The sequence below is a fragment of the Camellia sinensis genome, chromosome 6, assembly GCF_055761805.1.
Source record: "Camellia sinensis isolate YWXY chromosome 6, ASM5576180v1, whole genome shotgun sequence".
Classification (NCBI taxonomy): Eukaryota; Viridiplantae; Streptophyta; class Magnoliopsida; order Ericales; family Theaceae; genus Camellia; species Camellia sinensis.
The window spans coordinates 63135817-63158739 of NC_138966.1; the positions used below are offsets into that span (position 1 = coordinate 63135817).

The window sequence follows — 22923 nt, forward strand, 5'->3', positions numbered from 1 at the left end:
GCTCATTGATAATGGATCTACTCATAATTTTCTTAATCCAAGGGTTGCTCAGAAGGCGACTATTCCCATTCAAAGCTACCCTAAATTTGAAGTAATGATGGCAAATGGAGACCGGTTATTAGGAGAAGTAAGGGGCGCTAGTAACCCTCATGGTACAAGGTACTCTTATTAAGGCTAATTTTTTCTTGCTTACATTAGAAGGCTGCAAAGTTGTGTTAGGTGCTCAATGGTTGAGAACACTTAGACAAGTCATTTAGGATTTTTCACAGCTTACCATGTCCTTTAAAGAAGGCAATAAAGAATGCAAATTAGTAGGCTAGTAGTCTGCAATTTTGAAATGCTAGAAGGAAAAACAAATTGGAAGAAAATATGCAAAGGTGGGAAAGCACCGTTACTCTAGTTGCATAGCCTTTCAATGGTGACACAATCCAAAGTTGAAGACCCGGAATTAAAGCAACTCCTCGTGGAATTCGGAGATCTATTTTTAGAACCAACAGGGTTGCCTCCACAACGAAGTCATGACCATCGTATTCCTTGGATGGAGGAAGCAAAACCTGTAAGTGTACGTCCTTATAGATATCCATTTTTTAAAAAAAAATGAAATAGAAAAGCTGGTTAGAGAAATGTAAAATTTTGGAATCATAAGACCTAACAATAGTACGTACTCATGCATAGTGCTTTTAGTCCGAAAACATAATGGGAGTTGGCACATGTGCGTCGACTATCGGGCCCTTAACAAAGTCACCATAAAATATAAATCTCTCATTCTTGTTATTGATGAATAATTAGATGAATTGCATGGATCTAAGTTCTTCTCCAGACTAGATCTGCAATCCGTATATCACCAAATCTGGGTACATGATGAAGACGTACCCATGACATCTTTCGAACTCATGAGGGTCATTATGAATTTTTCGTAATGCCTTTTGGGTTAGCCAATGCACCATCAACCTTCCAAAGTTTGATGAATAACATTTTTAGACCCTATTTACGACAATCTGTCTTGGTATTTTTTGATGATATATTAGTATACAGCCAGACTTGGAAGGATAATCTAATCCATCTGAGGGTACTTTTCAACATTCTAAGGTAACACAATCTGTTTATGAAAGAATCCAAATGCAAATTCGGATGTAAGGAAATTGATTACTTGGGTCATGTGATTTTAGCAAAGAGAACAATAGTTGATCCTTCAAAGATTTCCAACATGATTGAATGGCCAAAACCATCTTCTCCAAGAGCTTTAAGATATTATCAGCTTTGGCTAGAGTCTCACGGTTTTGTTCTTCTTTAGAAAAATCCTTGTACTAGTTAGAAAGAGTTAGTCAACTTATTAAGTGGATTGTGGATGCCTCTCAGACCGATGTGGGACAAACCCATTTCGGGCTTCCACAGGTACTACAGGAAATTCATTAAAGACTAGCCATTGCTTAAGAAGAATACTTGGTCTTGTTCCACTGAAGCTGAACAAGCTTTAAAACCCTTAAGGAGGTAATGTTACAAGCCCTTGTCTTGGCTCTTCCCAATTTTTCTATGCCATTTGTCATTGAGTGTGATGCTTCGGGTATCAGAATAGGAAGGGTACTAATGCAGGATGGTCATCCAATTGCATATTATAGCCAGACCTTGCATGGAAAGAATTTGGCTCTATCAACTTATGTAAAAGAGTTGTTAGCCTTGGTAGCAATAGAGCACAAGTGAAGACCCTATTTATCAGGTCATCGATTTGTTGTTCGAACTGATAAAAGTAGCCTCACGTTCTTATTAGAGCAAAGAATTTCAACTCCAACACAACATTAGTCGTTGTCTAAACTCATGGGATATGATTTGGTAATTCAATTTAAAAAGGGGAAGGAGAACTCAGCAGCCGACGCTTTATCAAGAAGAGAAGATAGACCGACTCGTGGATTGAACAGATTTGTCTAGAGGCCACTGTACAACAGAAAAGGTCTATGGTGACGAAAACGCATGATGAAAAAATATTTTGTCTCCAAATATATATGTTTTAGTGATGAAAATAAGATTTCGTCTCCAATTGTATTATTTTTAAAGACGAAAACCAAATTTCGTCACCAAATGCTTAAAATCAAATAAAACAATAGGTGACGAAAATTCTATTCGTCTCTAAATTTTATTTTTCGTCACAAAACAATTTCCCGCCCTTGAAAAATTTGGTGGAAGATTAGGCGCCATTTTGGAGACAAAATTTTTTTGTCACTATTGTAAAAAATTTTAGAGAGGAAATAATTTCGTCTCCAAATATATTATTTTTAGAGAGAAAAATCAAATTTCATCACCAAATATTTAAAATCAATAAAAAATAAAATTGAACAAGAGAGATATATCTCTGTTAGGATGCATCTCTTTTACTTTTTCTGTTACTCCCTCACCCATCCATCTCCTTCACACCATCCATCAATCTTGGTCGCACCGGCTAACCCACACGTCACCGGCCGGCACTCACTACAACAGGTCTCTCTCTCTCTCTCTCTCTCTCTCTCTCCCTGTTTTCGCCTCACTCTCTCTCCCTCTACCTTCTTCTCGTTTTTCCGAGCTCCCTCTCCTATCTTCTCGCTTTTCTGACGAGGCATTTCCCTAAATAAGCTAAAATAGTAAATCAATTCCCAAACTAAGCCTAATTTTCAAAGAATTCCCAAAATAAGCTAACTCGCGGTTCACAATCGCGATTTCAACATATTCCGCCTGTTTCGCGTGAAAGTTAGGAAATCTTAAATTCGTGGTTACGAAAAGCGATTTTGATTAAGAAATCGCGGTTACAAAACGCGATTTTAATTAATTTTTTTTTCTTTTGAACTCGCTGTTACAAACCACGATTTCATCCAAAAAAAAATTTATTCTGAATTCGCTGTTTGTAACCATGCTTTTAGGAAAAAAAATTTGTGAACTCATGGTTTGTAACCACGAGTTTAGAACTGCTACTCAACACATCACTCACACTCTACACATCACTCACACACAATATATATATATATATATATTAATATATATTTATAATTTAATATATATATAAATTTTATTTCATAAAATTGAAACTAATATAAAATAATTATTTTTTTATTTTAATTCTTAATTTTTTTTTTTTAATTTTACTGTTCAGGGATAAAATTTATTTTTTTTTTGATTTTTGGGTTTAAGGTTTAATTCTTAAAATTTATTTATTTTTATTTTAGGGTTTAGGATTTATAAAAAAATAAATTCTAAACTCTAAAATAAAAATAAATAAATTTTAAGAATTAAACCCTAAACCTTAAAATAAAAATATGTTTAAAAAAATTTTAAAACATAAACTAAAAATATGTTTGTTCAAATCTAAAATATTTATATTTATACTTATTATTTATGACAGTGGGATCACACATATTATAATTAAAAAAAATTAATTGAAAAAATAATTATACTTATTGAAAAATAATTTAAAAAATTAATTAAATTTTTTTAATTATTTTTTTTAATTTTTAATTAATTTTTAAAAAAAATTTTAATTAATTTTTTAGTTAATTTTTTAATTAATTATACTTTTTTAAGGTTTAATTTTTTTTTTCAATTAGAATTTAGGGTTTAGAATTTAGAATTTAATTCTGAAAATTTATTTTTTTTATAAATCCTAAACCCTAAAATAAAAATAAATAAATTTTAAGAATTAAACCTTAAACCCAAAAATCAAAAAAAATAAATTTTATCCCTGAACAGTAAAATTAAAAAAAAAAATTAAGAATTAAAATAACAAGAAATTATTTTATATTAGTTTCAATTTTATGAAATAAAATTTATATATATATATATATATATTAAATTATAAATATATATTAAAATATATATATATATATATTGAGTGTGAGTGATGTGTTGAGTAGCAGTTCTAAACTCGTGGTTACAAACCACGAGTTCACAAAATTTTTTTTCCTAAAAGCGTGGTTACAAACAGCGAATTCAGAACAAAATTTTTTTTGGATGAAATCGTGGTTTGTAACAGCGAGTTCAAAAGAAAAAAAAAATTAATTAAAATCGCGTTTTGTAACCGCGATTTCTTAATCAAAATCACTTTTCGTAACCATGAATTTAAGATTTCCCAACTTTCACGCGAAACAGGCGAAATATGTTGAAATCGCGATTGTGAACCGCGAGTTAGCTTATTTTGGAAATTCTTTGAAAACTAGGCTTAGTTTGAGAATTGATTTACTATTTTAGCTTATTTAGGGAAATGCCCCTTTTCTGACCTCCATCTCTCCTGTTCTCTATCTCGCTATCCCCTTTCTCGTCTCTCACTTTCATAACTCATTTTTCCCCAATTTGAACCCTAATTTGTTGGATGCTTCACTGCCTGTGACCTCCCAACTTGGTTTTTCTCTAACCCTAACCAGTATCCTTCACATAAAGATTTTTTTTGTGTTTATTTTCCTGAATTTTTGAAGATCGCAGCTTCAATTTTTGTATTGTAGCTCAATCTTCAAATCTCCATATTGATTTTTTTTTTAATTACAAGTCAATTGTTTTGCTATTGGGTCTGAAAATTGCTTTGATTTTTCTTTGAATTTTTGACCTTGGAATCCAATGAAACAGTTCTAAAATCCAAACTGAGAGAGCTACTTAAGCTCATTGTGAATTATTTTTGATGTTATTTGAATTAGTGTTTGTGGGTATTTGACTGCTTACTAGATATGTTCATAAGAAGTTCAATCAGCAATATAAAGCTACAATTGGGGCTGATTTTGTCACCAAAGAACTACAATTTGATGACAGGCTTGTCACTTTACAAGTGGGTTCTCAATTCCATTTCAATTTTATTGTTCTGTGCCTGCTTTTATTTAGAGCATGTTTGATCAATATCTCTCTATTTGCTTTGTGATTGTGTGCTTTGCTTTAGTAGATATAGGACACAGCTGGGCAGGAGAGGCTTCGGAGTCTCGGTGTTGCCTTTTATAGAGGGGCAGATTGTTGTATTCTTGTATACGATGTGAATGTCATGAAATCATTTGATACTCTTAACAATTGGCATGAAGAATTTCTCAAACAGGTTAGTTATTCGTCTTTATCTCATTGCTGCCAATGTTGAACAATTTGTCATATATCTTTTATTTTTTGGTTTATTTGTCTCAGTGAGTGTGTGTAAGTGTAAATGCATCAATAAACAACTTCTGAGGCCCATTGTTTAAATTGCACATTATGCATAACTTACAAGATAGTTAATCAATCATTTCAGAATCTTGAAATATATGGAGCTGTTTTAGGTTGTCATTTTCTTTTTTGTATCGAAGGATTCAATTAGAGGTACTTTGCTCTGAAATACTTTGTTCATTGATTCTTCTTGTCTATAGAATTTTTCACAACTACAAATTTTGAACAAATACGAGGGAGTGTAGTTGTTTCAAGTTTTATGAGGATCACATAACCATAAAATTGTCGATAATATTTTGGTCGTTCTGCTATAGTGGTTGTTTTCTTTATATAGGTTGATTCTTCCTACTTCATATATATTTTACAATGTTGTGGCTGTGGTTGTTATACATGTTCATTTTTTTCTTCATCAAGACTTTTGGGTCCACAGATAACTTGACTTCTTATCAACTCTTTTTATAGTAAGGGCTAATTGTGCTGTCATTGCTGTGCACCCCCTAAAGGAGACCTTTTCCAAGCCCCCCCCCCATGCCTAGCAGTTAAGCAATATGTGTCATCCTATCAAGCAATCCCATTCAAAGGGACCATTTAAGATTGAAAACTAAAAGAAGAAACAAATTCGATCACCAAAAGAAAAAACCTTAGACTGTGTTTGGGCTTGCGAAGCAATGGCAGTACCTTTTAAGGCCTTAACTTCCAAAATGTTCCTTTTGATTGCGAAGCAATGGCACTGCACACAAGGTGTTAAAAAAAAAAAAAAAGAAAAAAAAAGCCCGGAACCGGACAAGATTTTAGGATCGTCAAACCTTACCTCAACAATGTGTGAACTCCATTCTATACATGAATCTTCCTCCAATAAACTTTAGAAATTGAATTACTATCATCAAAATGGTTAATCACAATACAGTAACACACCTACATTTTGTCATAGTTCTTTGAAGAGAAGATTTGTTACCTGCAATGGTAAGTGATAAAAATAGAATTTGACAAGAACAATGAAATAATTAATGGAAAAGAAATACAAAAGCATAAATAAATAGTAGTTGCAGGGCATTACCAAGAACACCACCACCACACTTGAAATCAATAGTGATGTAAGTTAGATCCAGAATTTGAAGATTTTAGACATTGCCTAGGAACATGTCATAACTTTTTCCATTATAAATGATGCAAAAATGCCAGAGGCCAAGAAACCAACTTTGGAAAAATACAATTGTATGGCTTAGCTTTAACACTTGTATTGTAAGTCCACACTTGAAATAAATTTTTCCTTGTATTTTTTTTTTTTTGTTTTTGTTGGTAATTAGTTTCTTGATTTCTAACATTGTTATGAATGGGGTGGATCCAACTATAAAGAATGTGTTGGTGGGAGTTGAACATCTGACAATTTTTTTTTGTTTTTTTGATGAGTTCTTAGCTTGGTCACTTCAAATGTTTCAAAGGATTTTGCATGTAAGGCAAAAGAAGCTAGTTTGCATCATCATTGATTGAACCACCAATGAATTTTCATATGACCTTACTCTGATGTTGATTTGTAAGAGCAATCGTTCACCACTTTTTTCTTTGAATTCAAATTTGAAGTTAAAAAAATAAATTAAAAAAATATATCTTTTCTTGAAACTTATGGTAAATTAAAAAATAATTTTTTTATGAAATTAAGAATGAATCAAATCATTAAATTTTAAGAATTATATTTGTTCAAATTTAGTAAAATTTTAAAAACCATAAAGATTGGATGTGATTGAGACTTGTATAAGTATTTTATAAATTGGTGTTTCCCATTTTGCTGTTATGGATTTTCCATTCAAACTTGGAAGCAATAGAAAATTTCAAGTTGGTGGTATAGTGATGCAGGGCATTTTCATATAATTGGATCAATTGTCATAATCATCAAACCTGGAAAAAAAAGTCTTACTTCTCAGGTGATATTGATCTGAGAGATACTTCTCAAGTGATATTGAAGCCAGTGAGTGTTTATTCAAAAATTCGAACTTCCAAATCCTATGAAGCACAGACACCTCTCCGAGGGCTCCGTACCAGTGTCGGAAACGTGTCGGACATGGACACGCATCGAACACGCGGTGGACACGTGTCCGACACGCAGCAGAGAGTGTCCCCATTTTTTAAAATTTTTTTTTACATCCAGACACGTTCTGGACACGTTTGGATACTTTGGGACACGTTCGGAGGTAATTTCATAATTTACAAAACTTTTTTTGGGGTCGATTTGTAAAAAAACAAAAATAGAGCAATGTCTGCCTCATTCGATTAGAACAGAAGAGAAAGGGAGAGAAAGAGAGGACTTGGTCACTTTTCAGTGGTCGCTCGTCGTAGCTCGTAGCTCAGAGCTCGTCGCTCGTCATTCGTAGCTCATCGCTCGTCATCGCTCGTCACTTGTCGACGGTCCTCGTCAGTCGTTGCTTGCCGTAGCTCATCTCGTCGTCACTCGTTAAGGTACGCTACTCTTCTTCGTTCTTCGTTCTTTTTCTTCTTCGTCCTTTTTCTTTGATCTCTCTCTCTCACTCGCTCTCTCTCTCTCTCTCTCTCTCTCCCTCTCAGTCTGATTTTATTTGTTCTTTTATTTTTTTTTTCCTTTTATATACTGAGTGATGTTGATCCCCCCCTCTCTCTCTCTCTCTCTTCAATTTTTTTTTCTATTTTATTTTTCTGATAATATATATACACACACACATATATATATATATATATATTTATATACTAATATAGATATATATTTGAACCAAAAAAAATCTTTTTTCTCATCTTTTCTTTTTTTTTTTCTATTTTTTAGATATTATTATTTGCTTAAATAAATTATTTTTATTTATAGAAAAATTTTAATTTGTGAATAATATTTGATATTAAAATAAATAAATAAAATTTATATTTTTTAATATAATAAATAAATAAAATTATATATATTGAACGTGTCCCTAGCGTGCCGTGTCCCCTATTTTTTAAAAATTTGCGTTTTCCCTTTTTCGTGTCGTGTCCCGTGTCCGTGTCCGTGTCCGTGCATCATAGTCCAAATCATTGTTTTCTTATAAAGATTATTTGCTTGTCTTTCACTGTAAGGCTGAAGATGGGTCACACATGCGAACTTCCAAATCACTGTTTGCATTCTTGCGGAAATAGGGTCAGCTATGGCCTAGAAACATCTTAACAGTTTTCTAACATGGATGCTTACACATACACCTTCCTACATAAGTATGATGTCTTTGACATTAAGAGTTTTTTAATGATTACTGTAGAATAATATATTCCCAAAAATTCTATTGGTTTTTGTAAAAAAGAAAAAGTAAAGTTGCTTATGATCTTTATCATGTTGGATAGGATGAGTTTTGAAAGGTTTCATAATTGTGGGGTTGTCCATTGTCTAGGGCTTAGAATTAGGAAAAAGTTACAGAGATTATTTAGATGTAATCATTTTTTCTTTCATAATTGCTCTTTTGTTTTTACATTTCTGTCCTGTCTGCTTTCTTTTAGTACACACTGTCTGCTGTCAGATAATTTGCGCTCTTTGCTTAAATCGTAAGTTCTTTAAAAGATGCTCTCATTCCTCTTCCTTCTCTTTTACCTGTTTTTGTTTTAAAGAAATTTTGTATAAAGTGGATTTGCCGAGTATAATGTTCCCCTCTAATGGAAAATGAAGATCAAATATGTCCCATGTAGCTCAGATCAGAGTTGGCCTTTGGGCTTTGCTATTCCAAATCTAATTCTTGTACCAATATCAAATTTTAACACTGCTAATTGCACCATTGTGCTGCAGAATATTAGTAACTTTAGCATGGGGTACTCAGAATTTTTTCTTATAATTTGTTTCCTATTAATATGAAATTACTCCTATGGCTGGTCATATAGCTTTCCAAATAACATGAATTAGTTACCACTGACCAGAAAGTGAGCTTTCAACTAATTGACCATCCATGTGGATCTACTCTAAGAAGGCCCGGTTTGAAAACCAAGTGGAAAAATACACTTTTCTCACACTTTAGCTTGAAAATAGGCCATCGGGGGCCAAAATCGTGTAACATCCACGAGACGGCTCAGGAAACACCTCAAACACCTCAGAAGGGACCAATGTAAGTTGTGAAAATTTACGGAACTAGCACGGGACTCCCGGTTTGAAAACTAAGTCGAAAAATACACTTTTCTCACACTTAAGCTTGAAAATAGGCTATCGAGGGCCAAAATCGTGTAACAGCCATGAGACGGCCCATGAAACACCTCAAACACCTCGGAAGGGACCAATGTAAGTTGTGGGAACTTACGGAACTAGCATGGGACTCTTGGTTTGAAAACAAAGTCCAAAAATGCACTTTTTCACACGTAAGCTTGAAAATAGGCCATCGGAGGCCAAAATTGTGTAACAGCCACGAAACGGCCCGGGGAACACTTCAAACACCTCAGGAGGGACCAGTGTAAGTTGTGAAAACTTACGGAACTAGCACGGGACTCCTAGTTTGAAAACTATGTCCAAAAATGCACTTTTTCACACTTAAACTTGAAAATAGGCAATCGGAGGCCAAAATCGTGTAACAACTAGGAGACGGCCTAAGGACAACCTCAAACACCTCGGGAGGGACTAATATAAGTTGTGAAAACTTACGGAACTAGCACGGGATTCTCAGTTTGAAAACTAAGTCCAAAAATACACTTTTCCATACTTAAGCTTGAAAATAGGCCATTGGAGGCCAAAATCGTGTAACAGCCATGAGACGGCCAGGGGAACACCTCAAACACTTCAGGTGGGATGAATGTAAGTTGTGCAACCTTATAGAATTAGCACGGGACTCTCGGTTTGAAAACTAAGTCTAAAAATGCACTTTTTTCACGCTTAAGCTTGAAAATAGGCAATCGGAGGCCAAAATCGTACAACAGCCATGCGACGGCTTGAGGAACACCTTGAACGCTTCGGGAGGGACCAATGTAAGTTGTGGAAACTTACGGAACTAGCACGGGACTCCCAATTTGAAAAATAAGTCTAAAAATGCACTTTTTCACACTTAAGCTTGAAAATAGGCCATCGGAGGCCAAAATCATGTAACAGCCATGAGACAGCCCGAGAAACACCTCAAACATCTCGGGAGGGACCAATGTAAGTTGTGGACACTTACGGAACTAGTATGGGACTCTCGGTTTGAAAACTAAGTCCAAAAATGCAATTTTTCACACGTAAGCCTGAAAATAGGCCATCAGAGGCCAAAATCATGTAACATCCACGAGACGGCTCAGGAAACACCTCAGAAGGGACCAATGTAAGTTGTGAAAATTTACGAAACTAGCACGGGACTCCCGGTTTGAAAACTAAGTCGAAAAATGCACTTTTCTCACACTTAAGCTTGAAAATAGGCTATCGGGGGCCAAAATCGTGTAACAGCCATGAGACGGCCCGGGGAACACCTCAAACACCTCAGGAGGGACCAGTGTAAGTTGTGAAAACTTACGGAACTAGCATGGGACTCCCGGTTTGAAAACAAAGTCCAAAAATGCACTTTTTCACACGTAAGCTTGAAAATAGGCCTTCGGAGGCCAAAATCGTGTAATAGCCACGAGACAGCCCAGGGAACACTTCAAACACCTCGGGAGGGACCAGTGTAAGTTGTGAAAACTTACAGAACTAGCACGGGACTCCCAGTTTGAAAACTATGTCCAAAATGTACTTTTTCACACTTAAGCTTGAAAATAAGTTATCGGAGGCAAAAATCGTGTAACAGCCACAAGACGGCCCGGGGAACACCTCAAACACCTTGGGAGAGACCAATGTAAGTTGTGGAAACTTACGAAACTAGCATGGTGTAGATACCTTATTTTTGACCATCCTCAAGACTTGGACGTCATCGTTTGAACACTCGATGATCATCCATGCTCGTGTTCGTTTTGAGTTCCCGAAGGTCTCGGCTACGCGCCTTGCCGTAGGATCTCTCAACTTGTCTGTTTTGTGCTTGGTTGTGGACCAAAGACTTGTGGTTTTTCTTCTGAGGGAAGAGGGTGGCTTGTTTGCCATCCCCTCAACCCATCGGCCAAGGCTTGAAGCCATCGATCTTGTTTTCTTTCCATCGGCCAAAAGTGTTGGCCGATCGACACTTTTGTTAGTCGGTCGGCACTTATGTTAGTCGATTGGCCATATTTTCTGACCGAGCCCTTTCCATCTTCTTTTTGCAGATATTTTGTGCTAGCTGTGACAGCTGGTATGCACAATTCTGATCCTCCATTGTATGGAGGGATTTGCCCCAAGACTCAAGCTTGTTCAACAAGCTTGAGAATTGGATTTCTATAAGAAGGGAGCCTTCCCTCTCTTTCCAGAGGTTCAGCAAAATAGATACAGAGTTCATATATCCCACTATCTCTATATCTCTCTCTATATATATATTTGTGTGTGTTTGTGACCTAAAGTGTGTTTTTGTTCATACTTTTGCACTAGAGCGCCTAGTAGAGCACCTTCCTTTGGTTGCTAAGGCACTAGGAAGTTGGTTTCAGAGTTCTTGGGCTGGTTTTGATCCAAGGGGGTGGCTGGAGTTATGCTCTTGAAGGTGTTCTTCAAGGAAAAACAGCATTCTGCAGGAAGATATGGCCGGCCGGCCATCTTCAGTGCCGATCGACTAAAAATTGTTGGCCGAGATCCTCACAAATGGTTGGTGACCAATTCCACATGGCCGGTGTTCCTATATTTTGGCCGGTGACATCTCACAGTGCTCAGGGGTTAGTTCTGAAGCATCCTTGGGACTTGTGTAGTTTTCAGAGGTGAAGAATAGTGCAAACAGAGGCAACATGTGGCATGGCAACGGGTTTCTGAGCGAGGCGATCGAGCATGCATCATTCAATCATTCCGAGGCAGAGCTGTGGCAACCTCTTTAGTTTCATAGCTTAGTTAATTTGTTTAAATTAGTTAAGAGTTATGTAATAATTAATTTGCTAGGGTAGTTAATTAATTAGTTGATTTGTATTATTTATTCGGACCCTCCGTCGAGAGGGCGAATTTTGTAATAAGTGTGCGTGAGTGTGTGAATGTCTTCCAACCCCCCACATCTTTCTCTCTTTTACTTAACCGCTTACGATGGTTAGTTCTAGGTCATGTTTTGATTAACATACTTATGATAGCATGCTTGCATTCATTCATCTGTATTGCATGCACCGAGCCCCGCGCATCATACTAACTGCATTATATTTCAATACCAACTTGAATACATGATTATCCAGTTGCATTTCATATGCCATTTTAGAATAGCCGAGCCTATTTCTAGTTGCATTTTGCATGTGTTGCATTAGCCATCTTAACATAAACTAGGATCATGCATTGATTACTAACTAGCTATTGTTTTGGCTTGGAGTACTAGGTAAGCTTTTATGCTTTAGCATCTTGCATGCTTGTTAGTGTTGCCATGTTTAGCATGCTTGCCATGAGGCTATGTGCTTAAGTGATATAACTGCCTGAATGCCTGTGGGTGAAGTCTGGATTACTTGAATTGGAACAATTCATCTAAATCCGCATTTTAAGCCCACTTGAGGGTGGCAAATCAACGTCTTAGCCTACTTGCAAGTAGCACCTTCAAACCATTTTTAAACAAACATGAGATGTTTTGTTCCAACTTAGGCGATCTAGTCTATACTTGTGTGTTGTGCGCATCACATAGTAATTATAGGCTAATAACCGGAATAAGAACACATGTGTTTTCAAAAATAAAATATCATGCTTAGTAAAGGCCAATCTTCGATCGGGCGAGCGGGGGTGCTCATTGCATGACCTTCCCCTCTCATACCCAAGTTCCCGAGCCGAGGCAACTTTGGTGGTGATGGACACATGGCCTTAGGCACGAGTCAGGATTTCCTAAATTTTCCAAAATAAAATATTTAGGTGGCGACTCTGTATCTGGCAAAGAAGTCCATGTTTGGCACTTCTTCATTAAAATCAATTTTCCAAAACGATTTGTCAGATTTAGACTCTTTGGTGATTTATCAATCTCACATTGCACATTGTGAGATCAGATTAAGAACCATAACAGTTGAGTCCGAACTGTAGCACAACATAAAGCCCCTCGAGGCGCGTCTACAGTTTCTGGCGACTCTGCTGGGGACTTAGAGAGCTTGACTCGAACTCATGATATCTTGTTTTGATTACACTTATGTGTTTCTTTGCATTGCATGTGCATTGGTGCGCCTAGGACATCGTGTTTGTCGTATGCTATTCTTGAACGGTTTGCCGGAGGCATGCTTTGAGAAGCGTGCCATAAGGTTGACTAGTTGCTTGCTCTGCCAAGACGGGAACACAAACCTCGGTTTTCACCGAGGCACCCTTTTCTGGCCATTCGACCTAGTGCATATCAGAAACCATAGTGACTATTCCAAGCTAGGACAGGTTGCTTACCTGATTATAGGTTGTTTGAAAATCGCTGTGTGCATAGTGAAACCCTAACTCCTGACAATAGGACAGGGAAACCCTGCCCCAACATATGGGTGTTTTGGCTCTCACTTGCTTGTTATGTGCTTTTAGAGTTGGCCTCTACAGGTATGCACGTATCAGTCTGCAAGTTTGGGTATCAGGCCTGCGGGCATCAGCATTAGTACTTTGAGAATCAGTTATATCTGCGGGTATCAGATTCAGATTTTGGGACAGTGATTTGGGAACAGTGATCAGTTGTTGAGAACAGTCCATTCAGCTTATGTTTGCCAACTGTGTGTTGTCTTTATTTAAGCTGTTATGCTGTCCGTTTTCCTGTTCATTATTTCCTTATTATTGCTTTATTTATCTTTTTGCAAGGTAGTTTAGCACCATTGATTTCGACCAGGCAGATATCCCCCGAGCACTCTGGGTTAGAGGTCGTAGACTTAATCGATCTAGGGATCTGATAGACGGACAAGCAGTGTTCCTTTCTTTACCCCCGGTTACCAGACGGAGGTCAAGAGGACGCAGTGTATCGATACAACGGTCGTTAGATCAGTGGTCTTCCCCATCAGTGGACAGTCAGGCTGAGGTCTTAGTTTCTATTGTAGGGACAGATATACCGGTTGTGCAGATAAATCAGCGCGATATGGCAGGTATAGAGGAGATGGTGCGTCCGCTCCAGGAAAGTATGAGGACCATGCAGCAGGACGCTGCCCGTTAAGTAGAATTTGCCAAACAACAGGCCGAGGTCATGGCCTAATAGGCAGAGTTAATCGCCAGGTTACAGCAGCAAACCGGAGCATCTGCTTCATACCAAGTTCCTCCCCCACCAAGAGTTCCAATACCCGGGGAGACACCAAATGTCCAGGAAGATACAGACGCTCCGACAGGGCTGGCACCGCTCCCAATCCTACCCCAGCTATTCAAAACACCTACCAACCTACCGGATTCCCCCTTTGAGTTTTAGGTGGACCCCACAGCGTTGAAAGTGAGCAAGCTTGAAAAGCTGTTCAAGAAATCTCAGGGTGTGAAGTCCATTCCGGATATTGAGGACGGATACACCGACTCGGCCGTGACGCTACTGGACCGATTTAAAATGCCGCATATAGACCGTTTTGACGGGTCTGGAGATCCTATGGTGCATTTGCGGCTGTTCTCGGACATACTAAGGCCGATGGGCCTCTCTAGATTGCAGAAACTTTCTCTGTTTAGCCAAACCCTGTCAGGTGTAGTGGCTATTTGGTATGCAAAACTGGAAGACTCTGTTAAGAGGAACTGGGATGAGATGGCTGAGGCCTTTGTGGCTCAATACTCCTATAATACTCAGATCGAGGTCACAACTCGTGATCTTGAGACAACTATGCAAGAGCCGAAGGAGAGCTTCTCCGATTTTGTGACCCAGTGGAGAGCCAAGGCCTCGATGATGACCATCAGGCCTGTTGACAAAGATCAGATTCGGATGGTTGTGCGCAACCTCCAGCCCAAACTTATGCAGAAGATGATCGTTCTCCCCCTCCCCACCTTTGCAGATTTACATGAGATAAGGGTGCAGATCGAGGATGCTATGAAGCAGGGCCTCATTGATAATGAGAGAGAACAGCCTAAGAGGGCATTCAACCGCTGTACGAATGCAGGCACAAGCAGTGCTGTAGCTGCCAGAGCTTCAGATGTGAGTATGGTTACCACCACCACCACTCTAAGAACCCTTTCAGTTACACCATTCACCGATGCGTCCGGAAGTAGCTTACAAACAACCAAGTTTCCACCTAGAGGCCAAAGAACCTTTACCCCACTATATATGTCTTTGTCTAAGGCTTTGGGGGTTTTGATCAGGAAAGGGCACTTGAAGCCCCTAGAGCCGCGGCCATTGCCAGAAAAACTTCCTCCCTCCCATAACCCAGCTAAATACTGCGTATTTCATCAACAGCATGGTCATGACACCGACCAGTGCTATAGATTGCGTCACGAGATTCAGGATCTCGTTGACAATAGGGTGATCGTGCCTCCAGAGAAACCGAATGTCATAACCAACCCTCTCCCACCACATAACCATGCTCCACCTCCCAAACGCATCAATTTGATCCAAACAGGGGTTGTGTCATACGACCCTAGTATATATATCACCTCTTCTCACCTACCCAAGCCGGAGGTGTTCATTCTTGATAGCACTGACTTGTGCGTGTTGGACATCTCCCAAACCCAACCTGAAACGGTGGTGGTAGCTATCGAAGATAGAAGTGGGTTGACTGCGGAGGCAGATGAGAGTGCAAATACAGAGCCTAAGAAGTCTGCAAGCTTCATATACAACCCGAGCGGTTACATTACATCAGTAGGCTAGGCTAGGCTGAATGTGGAATTGCCAGTGGAGGCAGAGATTTGTGTAGTGCGGGAGGATGGACTTAATCAGGGTTTGGATGACCTGGAAGAACTAGAAGAGGACATTGCTAACCTTCAGTTTTTTCAACGAGCAAGATCCGGGAGATGTGACAGTCAACTGGTTTGATTTGAATGGGGCAGCGGAGTCTACTGGGTGGCTTGACGACCAGCCGGATGTTGTTGAACAACCTCAGCTAGAATAGGGTCCGTCAGGGATAGGGACATCAACTATGGCCGGAAGGGCCGGGAATCTGGATGCATCACCGAAGAGCGCCGGTGTTAGGAATTTTGCTCAAGATCCGGACAATTTGAACATAGGAGATGTTGAACAGCAAGCTGCGCTGAAGCAGTCTGAGCAGGAAAGGATCGAGGATTCTGAGAGAGTCAGGAAAGCCAAGGCCCCTACGGGAACAGAACATGCTGTGTGCACAGGAACAAAGCGTTCTGCGGGCACAGGAACGGAAGGGGCTGTGGGCACAGGAATAGTTGTAACGGAGCCAGACAGGTGTCTGTCGGCTGCCGATGGCATGTGGTGGGAAGACGATGATCTATGTCTTGCCCACACAGATGAGGACTGGGGGAGTAACCAGCCGGATGATACCTAGTACATTGGCGAAGTTGATCACATGACTAGGAGTGGGCGGTATTTCAAGCCCCCACACTTAGATCAACCAAAAGTGTCCGGAAAGGACAGGGAGGCAAACAAGCAGAAGGATAAATTGCTCGAAGAGGAGGCTGTGCTAAAACAGCTGAAGAAGATGCAGGCAGACATCTCCATCTGGGGACTGCTTATGGCTTCACGAGTCCATAGACAAGCTGTCCTTTCTGCTATGGACAAGGCCAAACTTTCAATAGATACCACGCCTGAGCAACTGGTAGGATTGGTTTTTCTGGGAGGAGCTTCCCCGACGTTGACCTTTTCTGACAAGGAACTGCCGCCTGAGGGCGCAAACCATAACAAACCGCTCTATATCTCTATGGAGTGTAGAGACAAGTGGGTACCGGTAGTTCTTGCCGACACGGATCCGCCATTAACGTGTGCCCGTCGAGGACGGCATATGCAATCGGGTTGAAGCCCGCGGACTTTGTGCCAACTGCCCTGGTGATAAGGGCTTATGACAATACTATTAGAGAAGTGATGGGAACTGTGTAGATTCAGACCAAGGTTGGTCCAGGACATCACGAGATTGACTTTCATGTCTTGGACGTTCCCGCGACCTTTAATCTACTCTTAGGGCGGCTGTGGCTGCACCAGGTAAAGGCGGTTTCTTCCACCCTGCATCAGATGTTGAAATACCCCCACAGGAAGGGGGTGGCTATAGTTTTTGGGAATTAGTCAATCCATCCGCCACCAGAGGTGTCTACACCGGTTTTGGAAATCGAGCATGGCACAGAGGATGTGTTCCAATCAGGATTCACCCTAGCCGAGGCCCGGGTTGTTCAAAATATCTTGGCTGTTGATGAGGGGTTATATGTCAGCGCACAATCAGTGTACCTCATGAACAAGTTCTAGCATATCCCTGGGATGGGTGTAGTGACCCTCATCCTCGTCTTAGTCATGTTCGAGTGCATATGCATGTTTTTGTTTTGTTAAGTTTGTATTTGTGGTTTCAGACTTGTTTTGCCTAAAGTAGGGTTCCCGTCTTGTTTTGTACCTAAGTGTTTTGGCTTGAGTATTGTTTGTACGTTTTGTCCCTTGTTTGGTGTGTGTAGCCGAGGTCACCTAAAGCCTAGGTCACGCCTTTGAACCTTTTTCACTTAGGACCATCTTGGAACCACTTTGGTTGACCTCCACCTTTACCCTGGCATATCGACCGAGATGTCATCATCTAGGCCGAGGTGTGCATCATCGAGGCTGAGATATGTATCATCTAAGCCGAGATGTTACCATCTAGGCATCCTTGATCCTTACACCTAGAGATCTTGTTCCTGGACTGGTATGACCTAGACCGAGGTGTGGCACATCTAGGCCGAGGTGTGGCACAGCTAGGCCAAGTGTTATCCTTCTTAGTCGAGATCATTGAGACCTTACTTGCCGAAGCCTTGTACTAATCCGAGGTCCCCGCCTGTCGAAGTGCCCATGTCACCTTGCTTGTTGTATACACTTTGCCTTACACTTGTCTTATCATTCTGTCACCTTTTTGAGGAAACCCAATCCGGTAGCACCACGTGTCCCAGCAGAGGTTTAAGTCAGGTGCTAGCTGAGAAACCCATATCACCTTGTCATATCCTAGCCTTGTAGAGAGAGAAGCTCTAGGAAGAGAGGAAGAAGGGTTCTTAGAGTGAGAATAGATTTCCAAGCTTAATCCTTAGAGTTTGAACCATTGAATTCGTGTTTTGAGGTTAGATTCTTGTTTTGCTCTTCTTGTTCTTTATGTTCATCTAACTACATTGCATGATCTAGCATGATTCATGAGCCATGCATTGCTTTAAAATTCGGTTTTAGAAAGAGAAAATGATGTTCTTGTGTTCTTGAAAGAAAACCATGTTTTGATCCGAAAGTTTGTATCAAGATCCATGTTTTTGTGTTTGTTTTCATAAGATCTTCAAGTATGGGTACCCAGGTCCATGTTTTCGAACTCATCTCATGAAATCTCAGATTTTGAATAAAGAAGTTATGATTTTAGCATTCATGTTCTTCATGTTCTTGTCCTTCATGTCCTTCAAAGGGAAACCCAGGTTTTCCCGACTTCATTTCCTCGAATGTGGTCGTTGGGACCATACCTCGGCCAAGAGGTGTGGGACCTCAGCCAAGACCTGGTTGGTACCCAGCATGTTTTCCCGAGATGAAAAGACAGTGTTTTAAACCCCAGCATGTTTTGCTTTGGCTTGACTTAGTTTTGAAAGAAATGCTGAGATCCTTTCCTGTCATGTAAAGCTTGTTCTAAGGCTGCATTTCATATCTATCTTTGAGCATCTCTTCTAGTCTTCTTGAAATACATTCAATGGGATTTATTATGTACTTATAGGCCTTGGATCCTTGCTTGTAATCCCCACACCCAAAAAGCTATGTGAGTGGTATTTTTAATAAAGTTATGTTATAAAGTTTTGATAAAGCTTTGCTTCGTTTGGGAAAAGTATTTGATCAAGCATGAATGATTATTCCTAATTTGTAACAAGTATTTGTTTTGATGACATTCTTGGAAAGTCCTTAGTGCTAGGGGACTATAATGCAACTAGTACCCTTGTTGAGTTATCTCCTTTGTCCTGCCACCGACGGTTTACTACGTGGGTTTGTCCGGAATGTCATCCCTTGTATTATATTGATGCTAGTAAACATCCCTTGAACCTTTGAAAGATTTGATAGACGAACTTGGTTCATCCTTTGATTTTGTACAAGTTATACTATGTATTGTTTGATAAAGATCTTGATTATCAGTCATGCAAACCTTTATTTCTAATATCATTTATTGAGTATCCAAGCTCACCCTCTCCTTATATATATGTAGGTGATGAGTAAGAAGGCGGTGACGCCTAGATGTGTTTTGCATGATGTTTTGGATTCATACTTTTGCTAGCATCTTGAAGATTATGCTTCTTGGCTTTGTATTTCACCTCTTTTGTATATGTCGGCTTGAGAAGCCTTTTGATCAAGATTTAATATGTACTTCATTTTATCTGTATTCAAGTTGTAAAACTATGTTAAGATGTATGTCATTTCATTTGATCTATGCACAACTCTTGTGGACTAATTAGATTTAAGTTTATTGCTTCCGCACATCTAAGCCCCATATGTATGCACTGATTTCGTGTGAATCTTTATAAGTTGGTCTTCGGTAATCTCGGATTACTGGCCATCATAACACCATTCTACTAGGGGCGAAATGGGGTCGTGACAATGGGATTCGGGTATGTGTGGATTTCAGGGATTTGAATAAAGTCATTCCGAAGGACGACTTTTCTCTACCGCATATTGACAAATTAGTGGACTTCACTGTTGGGCACGCATTGCTTTCATTCATGGATGGCTTTTCAGGCTACAATCAGATTGTGATGGCACCCGAAGATAGGGAGAAGACTGCTTTTACCACCCCGTGTTATAGAGTGATGCTGTTTGGGCTGAAGAATGCTGGAGCTACGTATCAACGGGCTGTGACCACAATATTGCACGACATGATCCACAAAGAGGTTGAGGTGTACGTGGGCGACATGATTGTCAAGTCCAAAGAAAGAGAGGGCCACTACACCGCCTTGCAAAAGTTCTTCCAAAGGATCAGAGAATTTCGGTTGCGGCTGAATCCTTAGAAATGTACGTTTGGTGTTACAGTAGGGAAAATGCTGGGGTTCTTGATTACACAGAGAGGTATCAAAGTCGACCCTTCCAAAATCAAGGCCATCTTAGAAATGCCACCACCAAGGACTAAAAAGGAGGTGCGGGGCTTTCTGGGTAAAGTGCAATTCATAAGACGGTTTATTACAAAATTAACCTTGACTTGTGAACCATTCTTTGGTCTTCTGAAGAAAGGAACGAAGTTCCAATGGGACGGTCGATGCCAAGCTGCTTTTGAACAAATCAAGCAATATTTACAGAACCCACCCGTTTTGTCACCGCCTGAGCTGGGGAAACTGTTGATTTTGTACCTTTCAGTGACTGAAACTACAATGGGCTGCATGCTTGCACAGGAGTCTGAGGACAAGGTGGAGAGAGCTATCTACTACCTGAGCAAGAAGACGCTGGATTACGAGACCCGTTACACTCTACTGGAAAAAGGGTTGTTTAGCCTTCGTATAGGCTACCAGGAAGCTGCGACGTTACCTGTTAGCTCACTCTGTAATGTTGGTTTCAAGATTAGATCCCATCAAATATCTCTTCGAGAAACCGACACTTACGGGTAGGCTAGCTCGTTGGTTGCTTTTGCTTTCTGAATTCGATCTGAAGTATGTGACGCGCAAGTCAGTGAAGGGGAGAGTGGTAGCGGAGTTCCTAGCCGATCACCCAGTTGAAGGGGATGGAGCAGTTGAGTACCTATTCCCAGACGAGGCCATTCTGCATGTCGAAGAAGAATTTTGGACGATGCACTTTGATGGGGCATCAAGCCAATACGGGTATAGGATAGGGGTGTTGCTGATAGCACCTGATAATTCTCGTATTCCTCTAGCATTCAAACTCCGGTTCAAAGTCTCGAACAATGAGGTAGAGTATGAAGTGTGTATTGTTGGACTAGAAGCAGCTCTGGAACTAGGGGCAAAATGGTTGGACGTCATCGAGGACTCGAACCTTGTTGTATCTCAAGCAAAAGGAGATTGGAAAGTTAAAGAAGAAAAGATGAGAATATACCACCAGACCTTGGACTTGCTGATTCCTCGGATTGAGAAGCTGAACTTCGCTCATCTACTAAGAGAGAACAACAGGTTCGCTGATTCACTAGCAACTCTATCCTCTATAATAGATATCCTTTTTGGAGTCCGGATGCGTCTGATCATCATCGAACAGAAATTTGCGCCAGCCTATGAGTCGATTGCCGCCATAGATGAGGTACAAGATGAGAACCCCTGGTATTACGATGTCTGGAACTTCTTGGAAAATGAGGTGTATCCACCAGGGGCAAATACCAAGGATAAAAGGGCAATTCAAAGAATGGCTGCTCAGTTCATCGTCTACGGAGGGAAGCTATACAAGAGAGGTTATCTCGGGATGCATAAGTTGTGTGTTGATGCCGAAGAGTCCAAGCGCCTAATGAAGGCCATCCATGGAGGAGAGTGCGGAGCACACATGAACGGGGTGATGCTAGCTCAGAAAATCCTTAGACAGGGTTACTACTGGTCCACCATGGAGGAGGATTGTATTGGCTTTGTCCGGCGATGCCATAAATGCTAGATCCATGCAAACCACATGAATATTCCGCCGTCGAAGCTATACAACATGACTTCGCCATGGCCATTTTCAGTCTGGGGGATTGATGTGATCAGGGCTGTCACTCCGAAGTGGTCCAATGGGCATGAGTTCATTCTGGTCGCGACAGACTATTTCAGAAAGTGGGTTGAGGCCCAATCTTATGCGGTGTTGAAAGTGTCGCACGTTGCAAAGTTCATCAGGAACAACATCATCTGTCGCTACGGGGTCCCGAACGAGATCATTTCGGATAATGGTTCCCACTTCAAAAAGGAAGTGATTGACTTGTTGAAAAAATACAATGTGGCTTTTCACAAGTCATCTACATATCGGCCGTAGACCAACGGAGCAGTTGAGGCCGCCAACAAGAACATCAAGCGTATTTTACAGAAGATGGTGGAAACCTATCGGGATTGGCCAGATAGGCTGCCATTTGCTCTGTGGGGCTACCGGACTTCAATTCGAACTTCTACTGGGGCGACTCCGTATTCCTTGGTCTATGGGATGGAGGTCGTTCTACCTATCGAAATTAAAGTTCCGTCACTACGAGTAGTGGTTGAGTGTCAGATAGCTGAGGCAGATTGGCAGCAGAGCAGGTTTGAGGAACTCATGCTCTTTGATGAGAGAAAGCTGAAAGCACTGTACCATGTTCAAGCTTATCAACGACAAATTGCCAGGGCTTTCAACAAGAAGGTTAAGTCCAGGAATTTGAAAGAAGGAGATTTGGTGCTCAAAGACAACCGAGCACCCATCCACGACCCTAGGGGCAAGTTCAGACCTAATTGGATTTCTCCTTATATCATCAAGTCTATCTGGTTGGGTAGAGCTGTCGTTCTGATGGACCTAGATGGCCTAGAGTTCTCCCAACCGATCAACATGGACAAGTTGAAGAAATATTTTCCCTGAGAGGCTCGCTAGGCTGAAAACCCGAAAGGGCGACCTAGGCAAAAGTTAGAGCATAAAAAATTTTAAATTATAAAAACTGAGCTCGCAAGGTTGAAAACCCGCAAAGGGCGGCCTTGGCAAAAGTTAAAGCGTAAAAGGTGAGGGTTAATACACGAGTGAACTGGAGCCAAACTACATAAGGCTTGATTCCCATCTTTGGGATACGTAGGCAACTTCATCCTGAAGTCCAGCCATAAACACTTCCCCGATCAACTTTGTCCATTTGATCATCTCGGTCATCTTTGTCTAT

The 22923-nt window shown here is 40.2% G+C and overlaps 1 long non-coding RNA gene across 1 annotated transcript in view; it reads left to right on the forward strand.

Annotated features, from left to right (window-relative positions):
• Positions 1-4218: 4218 nt before the first annotated feature.
• LOC145792669 (uncharacterized) overlaps positions 4219-22923 on the forward strand; it is a 29230-nt gene continuing 10525 nt past the window's right edge. The window contains exons 1-2 of the long non-coding RNA XR_014332393.1: positions 4219-4777; positions 4889-5035. This is a non-coding gene — a long non-coding RNA (uncharacterized LOC145792669). The remainder of the gene's footprint in view (positions 4778-4888; positions 5036-22923) is intronic.